Raw genomic sequence first — 21,660 nt, 5'->3', positions numbered from 1 at the left:
AATGGCTTCCCGCACAATTACACCATTATTTTTCAATAGGTAATTATTACGTCGGCCCTCATATGCGCGGCGCTAAGGAGCGTACCGGTTTGCCAGCGCAATCGACTCGGAAGTGAACGAAGGGAAGAAGGGGAGAAAATGGCATGCCGGCTGCAGTCGTTAATGTTTCCATTGGACGATAGGCCGTTCCCACGCGTGTGCGCGCTCGGCAGATTAATTTCCTTCAGTGCATGGCGCATTAATTTTGATAGGGCCAGGAGACCTCCTGCTAATTAAGAGCGCTGACTGCGGCCTCCGGAGCTCGAAATAATTGTATGCATTCGGCTGAAAGGCGCACGCTTGCAGCCGTCACCGCACGTGCTTGCGCGGAGGCCGCCAAAGATAATCACTGCCGTCGTCGCCGCCGCGCCGACGGCGGCGAGCAACTTTCCGTCTCTTCATTAAACGCTCGGCCCGTTTTTGATAAATGGAACGTCAGGCGCAGGGCCGCGCGCGAAAACGAAACGAGTCGCGCCATTTGTTTGCTCTTCGACGGGACGAGCACGACGCGTGGTCCTGCTAGGACGGCACCTCATCCATTATACAGGCCGCGAGCAGAATGAAACGACCACTCGAATCGCCCCTAATCATTTCCGTCTGCCGCTGCTGCTGCTTCCTCGAGCGCGTGTGCGGCGGAGGCGGGCTTCGCATCTGGCTCCGACACGAGACAAGGCGCCAAGGCGGAGGACGCGCCTGCCGCCTGTGGAGTGATACGGCGCGAATACGGCCTCCGCTCCTGACGCCATACGGCGCGGAGATGCGGTGGCTGGGAGCCCATACTTTTCCATAGCTCTATTCTACCCTTATTAAGCGGACAAAGAAGTATCGCAGTTGTTACTACTTCTAGTACTTTGCTGCACCACAATGACTACTGCTACCAATAGTAGTATTAGTAAGGATGACTATCACATCCAAAATAAAGGTGCCAGAATCGGACGTTCAGAACACACTGGAGACATAGCTCCAATGTTCGTATACTTTCAGTTTCATCATCGTATTCATGACATTATTAGTGCGAAAGCACTATTCCGATGGTTGAACTCCGAGCAAGATCTTGCGACGTTTGTGGGTTTGTGCCAAGTGAAATATATACATAAAAACAAAATCAAATGAACATCCGCGATTGGGATTCGAACCCTCGGCGGCGGGAACAGATCAGCTCCGCTGGCCATGGCGCCTCGTGTTAAACTACCTCACACTCTCGCGCCGCGCATTGCACATCGTGTTCTACATCGACTAATACTACCCTGAAACTAATATTCGCGCTTTGAGCTATGTGGGGTAGTGGTAGAGAGATGTGTACTGCACGCGTTGGCGTGGACAACGTTTCAGCAGAAACACGGCACTAGGGCAATACGCGTTGCCGTTGACAACACTGCTGCAGAAACGCGGCAGTGGAACACAGGCCGCCGGCGCACATTGGGTAAATTGGCACTGACGACGCAAAAGTGGAAGACGTGCACAACTGGCTCCCTCAATCGCGTTTTCAGATACGTAGCAGTGGTGTTCACCTGAAAAAAATGTGTGCTTTCGGACAATATTTCGTGCTTAGCAATGCTAAACCACCAGCCATTTTTATAATTGTTGTGGTGGCTGTTGTTATATCCAGGTTGACATCTTATCACTCCATCGGTGGCGCTGCAAAAATAATCCAGTTCTGAATGCCGCGAAAACCAGTTGTCTCATACAGTCGCAAAAGGCAGCAACTGCAATATCCCTACAAGATTGGAAGTGCAACTTTGCTGATACCGTTCGAAACGGGCGATTTGGGGGCACTTTTTTTTTTTCAGGAAAAACACAGTTGTCAGTTTCTTGTCCTGGTCAGATGTTTAGGGGAATCCCCCAAGGTGGAGTTTCTTGTCCTGCGCCGTGTGGCGGAAAAGCAAATAAACTAGACCCCTGTCCCGAATTCCTAATGAACCTGCTTAGGCCTATTACAGGGACACCGAGGACAATTTCAGCCAATTAATGTTCTCACTAAAAACTGATTATCTGGTTCTTTCTGGCTTTGTTAGTTTGTGCTTTAGTAGGCCGAGTGAGCGGATACTTTCTCCGACCGCCCTGACATATTCCAAAGCTCCATGTCCTATGTTCTCGAACGAAATGAAAGCCGCGGCGTTCCGGCTGCTTTTCACAAATGCACAAGATCGCTGCTTCTTTTTTGTTTTCTCTCTTCTCTCTTCTTACTTTCCATGTGCTTCGTACTCGTTTCTCATGCTTTTGTCTCTATCTGCAAGCTCCATTGGCACGTGCTGTTTTTCATCGTCTTGCCAGTTTAATGCTCTGTTGTTTCTCATTGTTTTGTTTTTGTTTTGCCTTCTGAGATAATGTTTCTAAATTGTTTTGTGTACAGTGTACCATTACCGAAACCCTAGGGTTATACCTTCCTGGGCACCTGAATTTAAATATTGATTATTGATTGATTGATTGATTGATTGATTGATTGATTGATTGATTGATTGATTGATTGATTGATTGATTGATTGATTGATTGATTGATTGATTGATTGATTATTTGATCAAACAACAATGCAGAGGCAACGTGTTCTGGGCACGTCCAAGGCTTCTCGCAGAAATATCTGGAAGTACTGTTTTTTTTTTTTTCGTGGGCAGTTGTTGACAAGCCTGAATGCGGCGTCTGGACATGGGCGCCTCAGGGCTCTACAGTATGACGAGGGCCCTGCATTCGTCTGCCAAAGAGAGGTGTTTCGAGAGAGAATGGCGCAGTAGTACTGGCCACTGAAGTGCTTGCGTCCTGTCGGCGTCTTTAAGATATATCTCCGGATTCCTTCTGCCCCACAGGAGCCTTATAGAACCTTGCCTGAGCTTCGTATACAGCTGCTGCGCTGCAACTTTCTTGAATGAACGTTTGTTGTCTTTGCTCTGGTTGTTCGCTTAGCGTTCTTTGTTCGAGATGGCGGCGTCGAATAAAAGTATGGGCTATTTCTGTGCACGCTGGGAGCGCGTAATTGTTGTCCGACAATGATGACGTTCTTCAGGAAAGGGCAGGGACTCTTGCAATGCCTTCGCACGGGTGCGCAGCTAAGGCCGCTATGAAATTTTTTCCCACAAGCGGTTTTGCCCCATTTTGTCCAAGGCGCCGCCGCGGTGGCTCAGTGGTTATGGCGCTCGGCTGCTGACGCGAAAGACGCAGGCTCGATCCCGGCCGCTGCAGTCGAATTTCGATGGAGGCGAAATTTTACAGGCCCGTGTACTGCGCGATGTCAGTGCACGTTAGACATCCTCAGGCTAGCGAAATTTCCGGAGACCTTCACTACGGCGTCCCTCATATAACCTGAGTCGCTTTGGGACGTTAAACCGCAATAAACCAAACCATTCTGTCAAAATAGCTGGAAAATAGTGCAGCTATGTTTTTTTTATTATGCACGCAATGTCCGAAAAATACCCAAGATATGTTTGGACCCATAGCCAGAGGGATAGTGTTGGTTCAAATACACCTTATTGTACAACAGCAAAGGCTCACGAAAGGACAAATTTAGATGCCAGGAACAAAACAACTGTTCACACAGGCTTTCTATAGTGGTCCAGCAAGAACGTCTTAAGGCGGAGTGCAAAGTTGCTTTTAATTGTTAAATCATTAGGAATTACATTCTAGATCTGGGCACCATTAAACTCGATTAGTCTTCGGCAGTAAGCGTTATGGCATGGTGGGCGGTTAAAATTGGGCTGGGTTGCAACTCTCATGCTTCTGGAGCTTCTGGTGGGAAGTGGAAGTAGGTCATTACAAAGTACAATATGTACTAGGGCTCCGGTTTGCAATATATATACAGAGTTCAGAGGTTGCAATCTGAGCGAATTGAATAAGAACTCTGCTGAGTCAATGCACTTCGAAAATGTAACAATCTTAACTGCTCGTTTTTGGGTGCGGATAACTGGATCTAGATACGTATTCCCAAGCTTCTATACAGTAGCTAATCTGGCTGAGCACAAAAACAAAGTAAACAATACGAGGGATGTGGTGACCAAAGCACTCACCAGCCTAAAAAGTGGCAGCGTTGTAAGATGCTTCGCTGGTGGCATCAAACGAGGGGCCGGGTGCTCAAAGCTTTCTTTCTTTTTTTTTAAGACATTCCTATGCATAAATGCCTTGGGGGACGCGACAAACGGCAATAGCTGTTCGCACGCAGGAACACTCTGTGACTGGCTCACGAACGTGACCTCAGCAGTCACGATAGTCCGAGGTACGAAACATACGGAATCGAGCGATCACGGACCATGCAGCGCGCGAGAAATTTTTAGGATTCGGCCCCTGGTTGTCTAATGACCAGCTGTAGCCTCGACAACGTTGCTGAAGAAGCACTTCGCAAGAGCAACAGCAAGCAATGTGTCTGTCGTTCGTGCAACTAAAAGAAGTTATGTTATGTATTCTAGGCACCCAGTTGGTCCCGTGGGAGACATAGACAGGACAAGAGTGAACAGAGTGTTTAGGATTGTCTGGCGAACCCCTTGAAATACTTCTAAAGTGTCCGTGATGCCTAAGGCTGTGTGAGTTGGGCCGGCAGAGCCACTCCCTGTTCTTGGGATTCGTCCGGACAGGTAAAGGAACTTTCAAGAGCTTCAGGCTTGGACACATGATAATTTTCTTGATACTTCTGCGCTCGAATCCAAGAATTCGTACTATGGGACTGACTACACCACTTTGTCCATTTAGTTATTGCGACGAATGGCTAGTACGTGTGGAGACTTGCTGTGGCTGACATCCCTTTGCAGTGAGCCGCCAGAGGGGAAATAGTTGCTCTTTGATGAACTAATGGTTGCGGCAGCGCGATTATTCCCGAAAGGACTCACTCCAGCGGCACTCTTTGCTTTTGCAATACTCAGCCCCCACAGTCAAGTCTATTTCACGCTTCAAAGCTTCCCTTAGAAAAATGCACTCTGGGCTTCAGTTCGCCACTTATTGAGTCTTTGTAGAGTACATGGCCTATCAATTAAAGCTCATATTTGATTGCACTCATTTGTTATAATGTGAGAACGTTCTCAGCTGGCATGGGTCCACAGGAAGCCAAGTGCCTACAAGGCAATCGGATCTCAAGTAATTTCGCTTGGCAATAACTTCTCTACACCTTGTTTCTCATGGAACGCTCAATAAAAAGCTCATCACTGGGTTAAATGTAGAACTTTGAAGCAAAGTTTACGGAACATTGACTAGAATCATATACACATGGCTGGAACACGAAAAAAACGGTCTAGAAAGCAAAAGTCATCTTCAGCATTAACTTCAAAGAATGCAGTACACTTTTTTTTTCGCTGTTCTTGCAGTAAAGACGCAATGAAACTAGACGCAATTAAAGTGGTTCTAAAAATGCTTTTGCAACATTTCCGCAGGAGCCACGCATACGTTGTTGGCTTTTAAAGCGTCACCGTGGCATGTACGCATGATGTTTCAGAAAGGTTAGAAAAAATTACATGCAAGGCATTCGATTACTTTCTGCGCAAAGGAATAGTTTTACTATGTTTCGTATTGGTAACGTTCTGGTAGCATCCATATAGTTAGGTCAGTTAAGTTTGAATTGAAACATGATTGTAAACTTGTTACGTAAACTGAATATAAATAACCATTAACGAATCAGTTTATGCTGAATAGGCTCTTTATTATGCAAGGTCGATATTTAAACACAACAGCCGTTATTATAATGGTTGCAGCGCAAGTGTTAACTCTTTCCGGGGTTAATCGGCAATACTGGGGGATTTTTAGATTATCAGTTCGTAATGCTAGGCGTATTCGTTCAAAGCAGCAAGCATCCATGGTTTGTCAGGTTTGTCAGCCCGTTCGGGGATGCGTACTGCAGTACTTTCCGAGATCGCTTGTAAACACGAACCAATATGGCTCCGTAAGCAAAGACTAGCAGTCCCAGTTCTCTAGTTTTATGGCCCTTACACTCAATTTCTCTCCTGTGCAGGACGGCTGGCCCAAATGGTCTCCCTCTACGAGCGGCTCTCGAGTGACTGGACTCCCGTGCTATCTCCGTGCAGGCTCTCATTTGGGCAGGTAGAAATTGATCGAGCCTGATGGGCTGTGAGGACGGTATCCAGTTTTTGTGTGAAACAGGCCTTGATGTCTGCCTCTCAAACGCACGAGAAAGCTGTGTGTTGTGGGCCGCAAAACGTGCTACGCCTGAGACACTGCTTGTGAGACTGGGTGCATACGCCTGCAGCGCTATGAACGCTCGGTGAGAGATCTAGACTTGCCGGGGCGCATTGTGAATGCTCTGGCACCACGCACTGTATACAGGGGTGATGAATAGAAATGCAAACAGAGCGGAGCTTGCGCGCTCCGCTGTTCTAATTTCTTTTCATCACGGGCCCTCGATACATGACGCTTGATACATACGCGTTAGCGCGCAGAACATGCAGGCACAATCGTCCGATATTAGAGGAAAACAGGAAAACAGTGCATGTCACCTTGAGACAACTTCACGGTAAAGAGGGCTTTGCTAGATCTTCTAAAACAAACTCAACACAGGAAGAACCGCAGAACTGAACAAACACGGTAGCTAAGCGAACTAGGCCGTAATCGGCGCATGGTTCTTTGAGTGCACTCTAGAACGCCACGGCTCGACCGACCGAGGTTTGAAGCTGGAGCGCACTGAATGCTCATAGCCGCTATTTGCCGGCAAATTAATTACAGCTCTTCTCTGTGGCGTACTAGACGTATGAACAACAGCGGCGTAAGCTAGCTGAAAAAAAAAAAAAATTGCCTCATCTGTTTCGTCGTGCAAGTGCGTGTCGATTTGTTTACTTCAGACCGACTATGCCCAATCGGAAATTTAATGAATGCACGAAATCGGCTCCTATTCTAACTACGGACCACAAAAAGTGATTCATATCTTAATTTGAACGCAGATCACCTGTAAAACTTTGTGAACAGTCATCACACAAAACTGTTTGGCGCAAACCGTAGTCGCAAACTGCAATTTCTCGCATTGCATTTGGCGTTATTAAAACGTTCGAGCAGAGTAAAAAAAAGTAAATGTTTCCCGTACGCCTCGCAGCATCCTCGAAAAATGAACAGCGCAGCGCGACACTGCTTCGGCGTCACCTTTCGCACGAAGCGCAGCCGTCTTTACCATGGGCTTTACCCAACGCCGGGCAGCGGTTTCGTTTTCTCGACCGAACAAACATGGCTGACCTGGTTCTTGGAGCGCTAAGATATAGCGCTGCGCATTTCGCATATCGTCTGAAAGCATACAATATTTGCCGTTCTCTCCCTTTAACCTCAGTTGATTTTAAACTTTTTTTTTTTTGCAATAATGGCCGGCAGTTCACCTCTATTTTCTGTCCAAGTGACTTGCTATTGGAGCATATCTTTCGCTCATTTTCATCTCTCTGTTGCATGCATGGCATACGGAAAGCGCGCAATCATTCGACTGCTGCAGGTATTACGTGGAGGAAGCTTGTGCGGCTGCTCACGTCATCCCAGGCTGACGCGTGCCAACAAAGGCATTATTTTCTCATCGGAAGCGCATAAGGAGCCCTATTTGGAAGGCCCATAGGTCTTGCTGCACCGCATTGTACTCCTCAGCAGCGGTTGACTTTCTTTCTTTTTGTTATTATTATTTTCTTTGTTTACAGGCCTTCGTTGAAGAGCAAGTCAGTGCATTGCACCGTGCATGCGCTAGAAATAGCATACAATGACACTTTTACTCATGGTAATTTCCTAACTGTAGCCCGGTCACCTCCTAAGCCCCTCGCACGTCTCTGCCTCGCCGGAGCTGGAGCGAATGATCGTGGTCCTCTTGCTGCGCGGTTGGCACCCATGGTCTAGTGCACGCCTTTAAAGGTGCAGATAACAAGTATTATGAGGGAATACCAATGGAAACGCCGGCGGAAACTATACTCTCAGCATTAGTAAAGATGCACCGAGCAAATTTTCTCGCCCGCATTCGAGTTTCACAATACCAAATCGCTGAAAGCCGGGGACTGGCATATAGAGCCCGTAAATACCAAAGATGGCGGCCGAAGTACGATTGTTTTGACGTCGGTCCCTGCCCCATTACATATTACGGTTAGACTAAGCGCTTGGAAATAACAGAGCAATTTTCACATGATTCCCGTTAGTTCGTTGTTTGCTGACTCGAGCTTCCCCGTTCCAGGCACTCACACATGCGCGGCTGCAGTTACACGCAGCATGCAACAATTACTGTCCCGAGACAACAGCGCACAGGACGGCCAGGAAGAAAGAGTAAAAGGAGAGGAAGAGATGCGAGGGAGAGAGAAAATTAAAAAAAAATGAGAAGGGCAGAGAGGAGGTTTTCTTCGCCATTAACCAAGAAAACGACTCTCGGCGCGGCGCTGGCCACAGTCCTCTAAATAATTTCAGCGCCCCAAAACGCGCACTCAATCATGTCGCTTAATTAGCGGCCTCCTCCTCATCCGTCCTCCCGGCTGGTCGTCGTTATTCTCCCGCACGCCAGCGCGCACGGTCAAGTTTATGCCGCCGCTATATCGCTTCAGAGACTCCCACATCATTCTCCTCGAATGCGCGCCTATTCGCGCGCTCTTTTTCTCCCCCTCCGCTTGTCCCTTGTTCTTCCCCACCATTCGTCGCTCTCTATCTTCTTTTTCTCTTCGTTCCTTTGCCTTCCTTCTTTTGTTTTTCTTCTTTCCACTGCCTGCCTGCCTTCTCTTCCTCGCGAGTCGTTCCCGTTGCGTTCTCGCGTCTCGGCCCCCAAGTCGAACCAGACGCTATACGTTATGCTGTCTGGTCTGGCGGGCGCAGCCGGAGAAGGTTTGTATTTAATCGATATCCATAATGCATGATGCCGTTTAAATGCTCGCCGCGACGGGAATCGCGCCTAATTGGCTGTGTACGTGAAATGACTCAGCAACGAGGCTCCTCCTCTTTCTCCGCCACCGCCGTCGTATTCCGTTTTCTTTTTTTCTTCTGATTGTATTTTTCTTGCTTTCTTTATTTCGCTACTGCCATAGCGCGCTCAAGCTGTCAGTCCTTTTACTTGTTTTCTTTAGGCCACGTGACCCCCCCCCCCCTCCCCCGCTTCCTTCGCACACAGGAACACGTGCGCGCGCGCTTCGGGTTCGACCCGATGTCGACGAGGGCGACGAAATGCAATGTTGCAAAACCGCGACACACTTTACGCTAATTGTTTGTTTGCGGCTCTTCCCCGAAGAGGGCGCTAGGCGGGAACGCTTAATGACCGATATTTGCGTTTTCCGCCATTTTGTTTCCAGATGCGTGAGCGCGTCGTGCTTGGGAGCAGCTGTGACGCATTATTTATTCGTTTTTTTTTTTTAGTTCTTCTGTGGTGTGCATGCTGCCCGCGCATTTTCTTAATGTCTCCACACGACACCGCGCGTCACATGTGCTTGCATTGCGTCGTGGCGAATGCCACTTACTGACAAGCTTCACCCTCGGGCGCTATGCCCGCATTGATGGATTTTTTTCCACCAGTCGGCGCTAGCCGCACGGCATGCCTGAGCGCGCGCAACTCGAACGATCGTAAAACGGGTGAAATCGTCTGGTGCGTCGGTGTTAATTACACGAATACGTAGGTTTAGCCCGGCTCATCGGTTATGACTCGTGTCGTGGCTGCTGCTTAACGCTTCAGAACACGCGTAATGACTGCAGCAGTTGTGAGCGCGTCCAAAGCGTGTTATGAGAGACTTGCTTCATCACGATGTTTGATTTCTTCTTTTTGCTGGGTTCCTTCCAGCAAGAAATTCACTATTACTGCTATGGCTTCTTTTTCAAGTTTTGACGTCTGTTTCCAATCATTCCATCCAGTTTCTTTGAGTTCTCTTACTATTCTTCACATTAACATTAGAAGCATTCGAAAACATTGGAATCAATTTCTGGTAATCGCACAAGACCTTTACCAAGTAGTAGACGTATTTGCTTTCACAGAGGTAAATATTGCTGACAATATTACCTGCATGTTCAAGCTTCCGGGTTATACGGAGCATTTCCTTACCCGCCAAATGGGTAAGGGTGGAGGAATTGCTGTTTTCTTCAAGGATTCATTATCGGTTTCCAATATCAACATCTCCATCAACGCTGCAGAGGCAATGGGATTTGAAATTTCGTACAGCAACATTTCGAGTCATCTCCTTATCATATACCGACCACCGTCTGGAAACGTGGCTAATTTTATCACAGCATTGCATGACGTTTGTAAGCAAAGGTTTAGCCAAGGTAACCTATGCATAATGGGTGACTTGAATATTGATCTGTTAAAGCCTGAGAGAGCATCTGCACAAAGCTACCTAAATGCCCTTGCGGATCATGGTATAGAAACACTACTTTCAGATCCTACTAGAGAAGAGATCGTAAACAACAGTTTGTGTAAAACTTGCATAGACCACGTTAACGTACGCGCGTCGGACTTGTCTTATGTTATGGCAGCTGTCATTCGAAAGAAATTAGCGGATCATTACTTTACGCTATGCCACTTTGCTAAGGTCGATTCTGCACAGAAACCTAATGATAGCAGGTGTGTTATGACTATACTAGATCGAAAACTATTTGACAGTAAGGTGTCATCCTTCGACTGGAACTCATTTATATCACGAAATAACAAAGATACCGCCTACGATAACTTTGTTTTGGTTCTTAAAAATTTAAAAGAATCCTGCAAAAAATGTATCATTGCCAAAAAACGAAATAATAATTGCTTCTGGCTTACAGCTGACATTCTCGCAGCCATTAGATGCAAAGAAGCGCTGTGGTCAAAATGTCGCGCTTCACCAAAAAATGCAAACTTACGAAATGAATTTCGGGCTGCTAGGAACAAAGTAACCGCTCTTCTTCGGTCCTCTAAAAGGCGTTACTATGCTAGCCAGTTTCGCAATTGCCACCATGACGTGGCCAAAACTTGGGCTATCGTGAACGAACTGCGCGGGCGTCAGCGTAGACCGGTCAAGGATGCAATAGAGCATAGTTTTGGTCACTTGACATCCTCTTTGGCAAATGATTTTAATAACTTTTTTTCTAAAGAACAGCGCATTGCCCGTGCCACATCACGTTCGCCGTTACTTCCTTCTTCTGTGATTGACTCAGCATTTCTTCCACACATAACAGAGCCAGATCTTTTCAGCATAATCTCCAGTCTACGGCATAACAAATCGGCTGGAATTGATGGAATATTTATCAGCGACCTTTCCAGAAACTTCCAAAGCTTGAAGTGTGTCCTTCTTTTTATGCTAAATGATATGATTGAAAGTGGCTTCTTACCATGCTCTCTTAAACAAGCGCGTGTTATACCACTTTACAAGGGTGGCAAAAGAAATGATATCACGAATTATCGCCCAATATCTATCGTGTCGTGTATATCACAAATTTTAGAAAAACACGTCTTATGTACAATGTCAGCATTTTTGCTGAGGCATAACGTGCTTAGCCCACATCAATACGGATTTGTTGCTGGTTCTGGTACCCAAACGTTATTAGAAAAGATGTCGGATTCCGTTCATTCTAGTTTTGATCAAAATGAAGTGGCATTTGGTCTCTTTCTTGATGTCAGGAAGGCATTTAATACTGTTCACCATGATATTCTCTGTGAAAAGTTGTTTTGCTATGGTTTTCGTGGTCCTTTTCAAATGTTACTAAGAAATTATGTGTCTCAGCGATCTCAAATGGTGGAACTTGGACCTGTGCAAAGCAGAACTATAGACTTATATAGTGGTGTTCCCCAGGGATCCATCTTATCACCCCTCTTATTTAATCTCTATGTTAATGACCTCCCCAGCATTATAACTTCATCACAGATTTATCAATATGCAGATGACACCCTCCTCATCTCATCTAATACAGATTTTTCTTGCGCACTCCGTCAACTTCAACAGGACGCTACTAATCTATATGATTGGTTTCAATGTAACCTGATTGATATAAACCCCCAAAAAACTCATCTAGTGTGCTTTAAAAATGCACACAAGCCAATCCCGAAAAACGCTGCGGTTTTTTTGCACAGCTCCAGTTGCACTGCATGTTCTTGCTACCCCATTACATGTGTTCCGTCCGTGAAATACCTTGGCATTTACTTTGACAGTGATTTATCCTGGAACACGCACATGGCACACCTCAGTAAGAAGCTTAGAGGCGTCGCATGCTTGCTCTATGCTCTAAGGGCCTACCTGCCATTTGCCATAAGACGTTTAATTGCACAGTCTTTGGGGTATTCTCTGCTGAGATATGGCATGTGCTGTTTCTTCAACTGTTCTGCAACATGGAAAAATAGGATAAACCGTATTCTCAAGAATATGGCTAAGAGTGTCATCTATTCAATACCCCATAAACAGCAAAGTGTATTCCTTTCTTCAGGTCTGCCTTCCTTTGACATTGTGTTCAAACAAGTCACTGTACTCAGATATTTCTGGAACTCTGAATTTCGGTTCCACAACGTTAAACCAATCCCATTAAGAAAAGTTTCTCGATATATTGTCCCTGCAGTGCGAACTCATTTTGGTATGTCTATGAGGTCATATTATATCCCATGTATATTCAATGAGATGCCTGATAATGTTTTCAACTTGAACACTCGCAGACAGTTACGTGATGCTATTGCCGAGCTTGAACAGCTCTAGTGCATATGTTTTAATGTAGTACACAAAACAATGAATTGATTTGGTAACACAGGTTGTTGCTGCTGCCGGACGGCGCCCTACAAGCCCAATTGAGGCTTTGGCGCGTCCGCGTCTTGTATTGTTTCTTTGGTGTGAATAAAGTATTTATTATTAACCCGCGCTAACTACTGGGATTAGAAGAGCCGTAGCTCGTGCAAAGTCAGTACATGCAGACTAAAGGTAAAATGACACCACTAGGTAAAATTTAGCAGCCTGAATCGCAGCCCTGCATCGTTTTGCTCTGTATCGGGATCATGGTGCTTATGATTTAAAAAAAAATTACTCGTGCATGCACATTTCTGTTGTGCCGCTGAGCTGCTGTTCCGGTTTTTGATTGCCAAACGTGTCCTTAATTTCCTTGTTTTCTCACGCCCGACTCTTTGAAGTAAATCAACACTACAAAATAAAAATTACAGAAAAGGAGAGACGGTTGCATTTATCGGTGTTTGGGTCTAACGCGGGCGTACAGGAGAAAAGTCGAAGCGAATTCAATGAAAATATTGAAGAAAAAATAAAAAATTGGCTTCGGATATTGAATGGCGTACCAATTGCTCCTTGTTGCGAAATATTAGAGAACGACAGGGAGGACAAGAATGCAAAGAGGCATATACCCGTGTTTTGGAACGGTTCGTATTTCGGTTCATTCTTGGGCCCATTTATAATGTATAGTCGCAGCCTGTGATGCTAGCTGCACCAAGGAACGCCAGTCGGCTCAAGTTCCAAAGGCGGAGCCGAGCAATAACAAAGAGCCCAAATAGTGAACTGGGAAAAATATTCTTACGAAATGCGATTCATGATTTGTACCCTGAATGCACACAAAGCTGCATTGACGTCGAAAAAAAAAATCGAAACCATGACTAGCAAGGAAGCATATGCGTGCGCAAGAAATGAAAGGTCACCACAGTATTTGTCATCGCAACGACAACAATATATATATTCTAACAATGGGTTTGCACGCGACCTTTTTGCTCGCTGGGAGTTCGATCGATTACACATTTGGGTAACAGCGAGAATTGCTGCTTAATAACACTTGGGCAGGAAGCTGCTTTTAACTGCACAACACCGCACGTGGCATTGTTGAATCAAACACGGTGAGCTTCGCAGAAGAACCGAAACGACAACGAAACGAATAATTAAAATCATTCGATTTCCTTTCCTGCCAGCGCATATTCGAAGGATGTACAAAAAAAAAGGGGGGGGGGGGAATGAATGTGAGGTCACACGTTTCGAGTCCACGCTCTTGTACCCTGTTACATCGCCACGTCGAACTCTCTTAAAGGGCCCATGCCCACCCCAGCGCAGCAGACACTCTCTACCTCTCTTTGAGCGAGCCTCCTCTCCTTCCATTCCCTCCTCGAAATTCTTCTCTCCCGCTCCTCGTCGAGTAGGCTCGGTAAGGCAAAATCACCCCTTCCTTCTCCGGTGTAAGCCGGAGGCGTGGTGTCTGTGGAGTGCGTCACAGGGCGACGTCATGGCCCCGCCTTCAATAGAATTCTTTTCTTGGTTTTTGCATTTTCTCCGCGCACTGAACGATCGAGAGGCGCGATCGGCTCGACCACCTAGACTTGTTAGCGAGCGCATCCTTTCATACATCTGTTTGTCATTCCCAGTTAACGAGCCACCTTTTCATTTTCTTTTAGGCCTCCCCACCGTTTCACGAGCGGAGGGGCGAAAGTCGGTTGTGTTCGAAATACACGGCGAAGCGCGGACCCGGCAACCGCCCGTTTGCTTTTCTCCATGCGTGTTTGTGTTCTGTGTGCTTGTGTCTTTTCTCCGCTTCAAAGCATATGTCATTCATTGGAGTCAAGGCGTACGCAAGATGCACGAAAGATAAGCGGTGTGTGTGCGGAGCAGTCAAGCGGGCGAGCGAGGGAAAGGCTCTGCTGCACTACTAATTAAAACCTTGTTTTGGGGGGCTCTCATAGAAGAAAAGAAACTGAGAAGAATGACGTGATCACGGCGGGGGGGGAGGGGGGGGGCGAACCAACTCCCTCAGTTTTACTATTTTTTTACTTTTTATGGCTAGGGTTCAAGGCTGTCGCCGCACGCTCCCTCCGCAGTTTTTTTTTTTTTTTGTTCCTTCATGCGGGTTTGTAGGCATGAGCCAGAACAGAAGGCGCTGCGGAAAGCCTTGTGCAGACGACGCGACGCCAAGGCTACGCCCAACCTTCTCCCGTCAGTCAGAACGATGCACCAATGGAGTGCCTTTAGTGAAAGTAGCCCCCCTTGACGTCAGCGGGGTGCAGAGTAGTGGGCCGGGCCCGTTTTTGAAGGAAGGAAAGAACGAACGGGCTTTGATTTGAATTTTCGCAGCTTTTCGGGGCGCGCATGGCTCTAGTATTTTGCAGAGGTTATCTTCGATGCCTCATCTATGCAGTGGGCTTGTTTTTCAAAAATGTCCGGACCCTGGGCAGTGGCCCTTTAAAAGGTCGTCTTCATCCAGAAGGATGTAGGCATCTTTGCACACGGTAACCCGTAAGAAAAGGGAGTTTTAGAGAGTTGGTGGCAGACATAGCTGTCCCATTTCCCTGGAAGTTGACCCTGTCTCGTATACAAGAGGTACTGGGCCCGAGTACCATCGGCGACACACCGACCTTATGAATGAGCACAACCATCGGTGCTCTGCGTTCTCAAGGAGGAAGCGCTTTGGAAAGGTGCCTTCTCGTCTCTCGCAAAACTGTTGCACACTTGAGCCGTGTACTCGTTCACAGTGAACACCCGCTGCTTGGCCAATTATTAATGATAAATCGAAAGCCTTTGTTTTATTGGCAAGGTAAGAACAGTAATTACTGCTGTGTTAAACCGCATTTTCTTTTTTGCGCGATTTCTGTAATATTCGACTGCGATGCATTCCCTAATCCAGCGCGCTTCACGTTACTCCGCGGCCGGCATTTTTGTCACCGCAGTTCCGTGTGTCTCTCGCAGTGCTTGAAGATCAGGTATTTACAGCCCAGTGGAGTGTAAGTTTCTTTTTGCGGACATTGGATAGCATTGGCATTGTTTCAATGCATCGCTGTTTCTTCAGCGAACGCTGCACTTGCTCCATATGCGTGGTGAACACTTCGGTGATGTCGTTCAACCGTGACACAGAAATAAGGCAAACGCTAACCAAGCATTTCGTACGAAGAGCATGCAAGCAGCACCTTGAACGGCTTGCGGCGGGAAGGATGTGGAGACGCTGCATGACGACGAAAGCTTTTCAAGCAGCTTACCTGCGAGACGCGATGACTTCTGCGAAAAGTGAAAAATTTTTGCTAAGCAATGTGGTGTAATTTTTAGTGCGACCCTGCCCCTCCTTCTTTCGGCTGACTTGTGGCTCAGCTTCGGTAACAAAAACAGCTACCACGAAGGAATGCAGCTGACGAGCTGGGCATTACCACTGGCCCGAGAAGCACAATGTAAAGCACAGCGAGTATTGTTGCCAGCATTGTTGGACAAACAGTACTGTTGCACAGAAATCTGGATGAACGCTTCTAGTTCTCTCGGCTACCACCATGCGCCGCGTGGCGCTGAGCTCTCAAAATAACTGCGGGAATTTCGAATGTTCCGCATTCCACTGATACTCTACGGCTGTCGGAAATAGTTCGTGTGAGCGCAGGAAACATTTTATTGTTCAGATTTTCCAGCGAGGAGGAAGTTTCTGCCATGAAAATCGCCACGTTCACACAGACACTGTCGGAACTTTCTAGCTTTCTGAAAATTACGAATTTAAAATACCCCCTTTCAGTTACACCTAGTTCGCTACCAGCGGCAGACAGATGGTGCTAGTTTGTGAATGTCTAGGAAAGCTGGGAAGATGCACGGCGATGGTTCTTTACAGCACATAAAATTTAAAAGTCATGTTCAGAAGTTCGCGTTAAGGCTTGAGGAGTGAGCCTAGACAGTATTAGTCAGGGCTTGGTTTCCAAGCCCTCGCTCAGTCTTTCTTGCATGTTGTTTGTTTTTATTATTTTTTTTTCACGGCAGTTACGAACAGTGATTAACTCGCACACCAAGCTCCAATGTCGAGCATCAGACCGCTTACTTCTTACAGCAACGGCCCCGTAGGTGCACACCAACGGTCGCTCCTGAGAAGTCACAATTTTGTGTTTGAGCTGGAGCGTACTGCGGAAAAAAGGGGCCCCCAACCGGAGCAGTCCCGTGTCCGCCGACTCCAATTCACTTTGTCTCACAACTGAGCGAAGACGACGAGGCGACGAGACGACGGTGCCGCCAGTGGCGCCACCGTTGCACGTCACGCGCGATTTCGCCGTGGCCAGACCGGGGGAACGATTACAAGCCGTGACACTGAGACGCGGCGCAATCGACTCCGGGATCAGTTGCTGCGTGAACCCCTGCTCCGAACTCCTTGGCCGGGAGCAGACAGCCCGAAGGGGGCATAAAAGTGCGCGCCCGCTCGCATTAAACGCCACCGAACGGAGGCGCGCACCTCGCGCTCGGGACGCAGGAAGGCAATCTGGGCGCTCGCGAGCGATCGCTAAGCCGGCCGCTCATTGCCTCGCTTATCGGGCCTGTTCGAGAGTAACTCCAAATCCCCGTACCCAATCTGTTTCGCGCGCGCTGCGCCACAGAAAGCCATAGGCCGCGAGCGCACGCGGGACGCGATCGCAATCTTTATTCGAGCGTTCGTCTCATAACAAACGCATAAAAGACCCCTCCCTCCACCGCCGCCCCTTTGGGCTTATGCAGCCTGATTTCCCCGAGGGCCGCTCGCAAAAAAACTTCCGCCTCGACGACGTCGCAAAAGACCGAGCCAATTTGCGCCGCGCATACACACACCGCCACGTCTGCATTTATCCTCGGCGACGCTGCAGCCGGCGAGCGACACGCCGCCGCGTGCAGGGGCAGGCTGTTGCATATCGCGCGGCTTCCACCCGCGAACCGAATTCAAAACAGGCGAATCGTGTTTCTGCCACGCAGCGACGACAGAAGCGCGTGATTTAGGGACAGAGAGAGGAAGCGCGAGGGCGCTACACTGCGCGTCCGCGTTCGTCTCCGGCTCAGCCGACTCGGGGACAAACGGGCGCTCCGGCGCCGTTTATGGGATTTACGAGGCGTCCCCCAGGAAAGGGAGTTGCGCCGGCGTGTCACGAACGGCGGCGAGCGCGCCGAGGATCCGGACAGCGCGCGGATGGCGGCCCTCGTCGCGGCGCCTGCTGCCCCGCCTAGCCGCGGCGGTGGGGGAGGACCGCTGTCGCCTCGTATTTGGGCTGATTGGGAAAGACTCTTTTTCGCCGTTCTGTCTGCGACTGCTGCATGGCGCTCTGTTTCACGCTAAACGCGTCCGGCCAATCAGCGGCTCTCCTGAGGTCCCTGCTGGCGTCGCGAACTGGCCGCTCTGACCGTCCTCCTCGCTGCCGCCGACGAGAGGAAAAAGGCCGCATGATCCAATTGTCCTCTCGCCGGATTGTGTGCGAACGCGGGGAGGCGGAGCTCTTTGGCCCGCGCCCGAATCGAAATGCCACATACATAAAACATCCGCAACAGCCGCGACTGTTGCGGCGCCGCTTTGCTCCTGACGGTATGGTCGCGTATGAGGAGAGCCGCCATCATCCAATAAGAGCGCGTGCTTGGAATTTATGAGACGCGGCGCCACGTGTGCGGCCTCAAAGAGGCTCTCTCATATGAGCTCGGTGCGCGCGGGGCGTCGCGTCTAAGTGGATTTCAGCGCCAAGCCGCGACTCGGTCCTTTAGGCGCAATGGCTGGCGCTCGACCCAAAGGGAACCGCCGGGCCCGACCAAACAGGATCCAACGACGGCGGCGCTTGTTTTTGCATACGCGATGGGCTCCGTGAACCGCTTTTCTGAGCGCGCACTACGGACTCCCATGAGGTGGAGGACTTGCTCTTTTGAGGGCCGCCGCCGTAGTCGTCAGCACGGCCCGCCCTACGGAGTGAAGCCGGCGAGAGAACCTCGTTCACACTCCGCCGCTGCCACTGCATTGCTCGGCCGTAATGCGATGAAACACGGCCCTGTCCTCGTGCCATATGGCTTTGCAGCGATGAGCCCTGGAGAGAGGCAAATGCGAGCACGAACCCATTCAGCCTTTAATGTCACCCGCCGACAGGATCGGTCAACGCAGTTTCCACAGCTGCTCGACAGCAGCGGCTCTTCGCAGGTGGCGTTATTCGTTCGCTTCAGTGAAGACGACGACATCTCTTAGATCCACGGTAAACTATGGGATCGATTCTGAGTGGTCTGGGATAGCCGACACTGACGACTTATTGAATATTAAACATGACTGTCTTCTACGCACGGTCGAATAAAACTTGGCCAGCGCCCCGAAATTTCAAGCTAAAAACGTTCACAGGCGGTGTTCAGCGGGCGTCATAGGAGTTCCTCCGGGATCTCACTGAATCTCGCACATTGAAAACGCTCCATGAGGGGACGTGCAACGGCTCAACGAGACAAATAATCTGGCGCACTTCCGATTCCTGGAATGGTAGGTAGCTCATGATGTCACCCCTCTATGGCTGTATGTTCCCCAGACTCCACAAGAAAAAAAAAAAAAAAAGAGACCGAAGATTCGTTCGAACTATGCGGAGTTCGAATTAAAGGAAGTCTTTTCAATACACTTGATATTTATGGAGCCAAAGGGGTTAGCTCAATTAAATGGGTGCTTAATTGACGTGAATTCCCGTTTAACACTGTAGAGGGGTAAAGCGCGCCGCCTGTCGGACGACGACGGCGACCTGGAAGGCTGTGAGAAAAATGACGTCAGTGACTATATATAAGTTGACGCCGTGTCGCAAACGCGTTTCGAAACTGTGCATGAGGTACGCACAGCTTTTCAGCGAGTAGAAAAGAAAGCTGTGCACTCGAAAGACGTTGATGACGACGATGGGAGTTGAAAATTCTACGTGTGCAGCAGCGGCATCATCATCTTGGAATATCGCGACATATACATGGCCGAACAGTACCCACACATGGGTCAAATTGTGTGGCAGGGGACCCTTTCCCTGCCACCAGGATGATACCGCCATTGAGGAATGCTGAGGCGATTATGATGGCTACGGTAACGTATGCTCATACGAACTCGTAAGAGACCGAACGGCGGGAAAAATAAGTGCTGCGCAAACTGCTAATGTCGTAAGCAGTGTCGGTTAGCTTATTTGTATCCAAGCGACGTCAGCGTGTCGCTGCTTATAGAATTCTTCTGTACCATCAGCGCTTATACCATCCTTCATCGTCGTAGAGCCCGAGGAGGTCGAAACTATATGTGCTTACATTGCCGGGCCCTGAAAAGGAAAACTATGCCTTCTCTTTTTAGAGAAACTTTCCTTTCTGTTCTGCACTTGACTCAGTAGGATGGCTGCTGCTGCAGAAGCCACTTCGCGGTACTCTTGGGAAGCTGCATATAGTTTGTTCACCTTGTTGGGGACCACGGTGTTAATTTGCGACACTGTCACACACGTTCAGAGAATAACTGTACGAAATAGACATTACTACACGCCATAGATGTTCGCTCATTGAATAATAACGCAAGAGTTTTTGTAGTGGACGCCGAAGTCCGTTTTTCTGGTTGCAGGCGAATGTGGACGCACCGAGGAGGCCAGTCGTTCATACATCCTAAAGCTTTGCAAGCAACTCGGTCGTTTCTTCGTTTTGTGCTCAACGAGGGTATAGACTGGCGGCTGCGATCAGGCGCGTTGCTGATATGTTTACGTATCCGCACCTCTCTTTTGTGCACATCGGTAGTCGGCAGCCATCGTGATGAATGCTTTACTACCAATGGTTCGAAAGGCTTTACTATACGTGCATCGAAACCTCAAGCTTACTCTACGCCACTCCGTGTAAAGGCGAGAGCAGGCGCATTTCCCGATAGTGTGCCGCGGGCTAGTGCAGTGAAATGATCGCCCATTCAGACTGAGGCGCTCGCTTGGAGATAGGCGGTGCGTAAAGGGGATCCAAGGGAAATTCTCCTGGTATTGTGGCTGCTTTTACAACCTGCGGTGTTAACAGCGACGGTACAGGCGACAGGTGTTATCAAATATTGAAGGCGCCCGGAACGTCCGCTCTTTTCGAAACGGCGCAAAAAATAAAATGAAATAAATAGAGAGAGAGAGAGAAAGAGATGAAAAAAAAAACACACACACGCAAGCACACAAACACACGCACACAATAAACGAAGACTGTGCGGGATGGCTCAAACGCTGCTCGGTCGAGACACGGGAAAAAGAAAAAGAAAAGCGAAGACCACTCGTCCGTGTGGCTTGCACGCAGAGCGGAGAGTGCGCCTCGTATGCTCAGCTTCGGAAACGGAAGGCATCTGATCGCGCCGGATCCCACTCCATACACGCTTAATATTCCCCCTCTTTGGCCGCTCTCCGGCCGGGCCCGGCGCTCGTTTCCTGCGGGTTGAAGGCGCGTGGGCTTGTCGCCGAGTGCTCGACCGACTTTCCGCAAATGGAAGAGGTTCCGTCGTGGCGACGGAGTTGTTTTGTTTGCGCACGGGAGAGACCACCGCGCTGCAGCACGGGAGGAAAGAAAAGGGCGGGAGGCTGCGAAGAACGTTAGGGTCGAGGCAAACGCGCGTTTTTGATTGAAATCTAAAAGTAATTTCCTGCACTACTGCGTCTTTCTCTCTCGCCGCCAATGAAAAATGACAGCGCGAACGCCGACGCTCCCTCTCGGCGCACAAGACCGAACGGGGAACACAAATACAGGCATAGCGAACCGCAAACAAATCGTGGTAAAAATAAAAAAAAAAGAGGAACGGTGCGCGGAAAAGAAAGGCCGCAGGGAAGGGTAGACGAGAGCAAGGAAAAAGAAAAGATTAGAGAAACGCCGCCGTTCAAGAAAGAATGCATTATCTTCGCCCAAAACGGCACCGCTTCATTTATCATTGCTTCGGGGCTAAAAGGGAGGGGCGTAAGTGAACACGGAAAAACGCAAATAACGCTTCCATTTTTACTTTTTTTGCCTCGGTTCCCCTTTTATCTCCATCGAGCTTTGGGTCCCATCCAGCGCCGTCTGACGCTTTCTTTTTTAACCACTGATGATTCTGGTGCGTTGAGTTCC

The sequence above is a fragment of the Amblyomma mixtum genome, chromosome 3, assembly GCF_055824585.1.
Source record: "Amblyomma mixtum isolate Tamu chromosome 3, ASM5582458v1, whole genome shotgun sequence".
Lineage (NCBI taxonomy): Eukaryota > Metazoa > Arthropoda > Arachnida > Ixodida > Ixodidae > Amblyomma > Amblyomma mixtum.
This window is presented reverse-complemented; position numbering follows the sequence as displayed.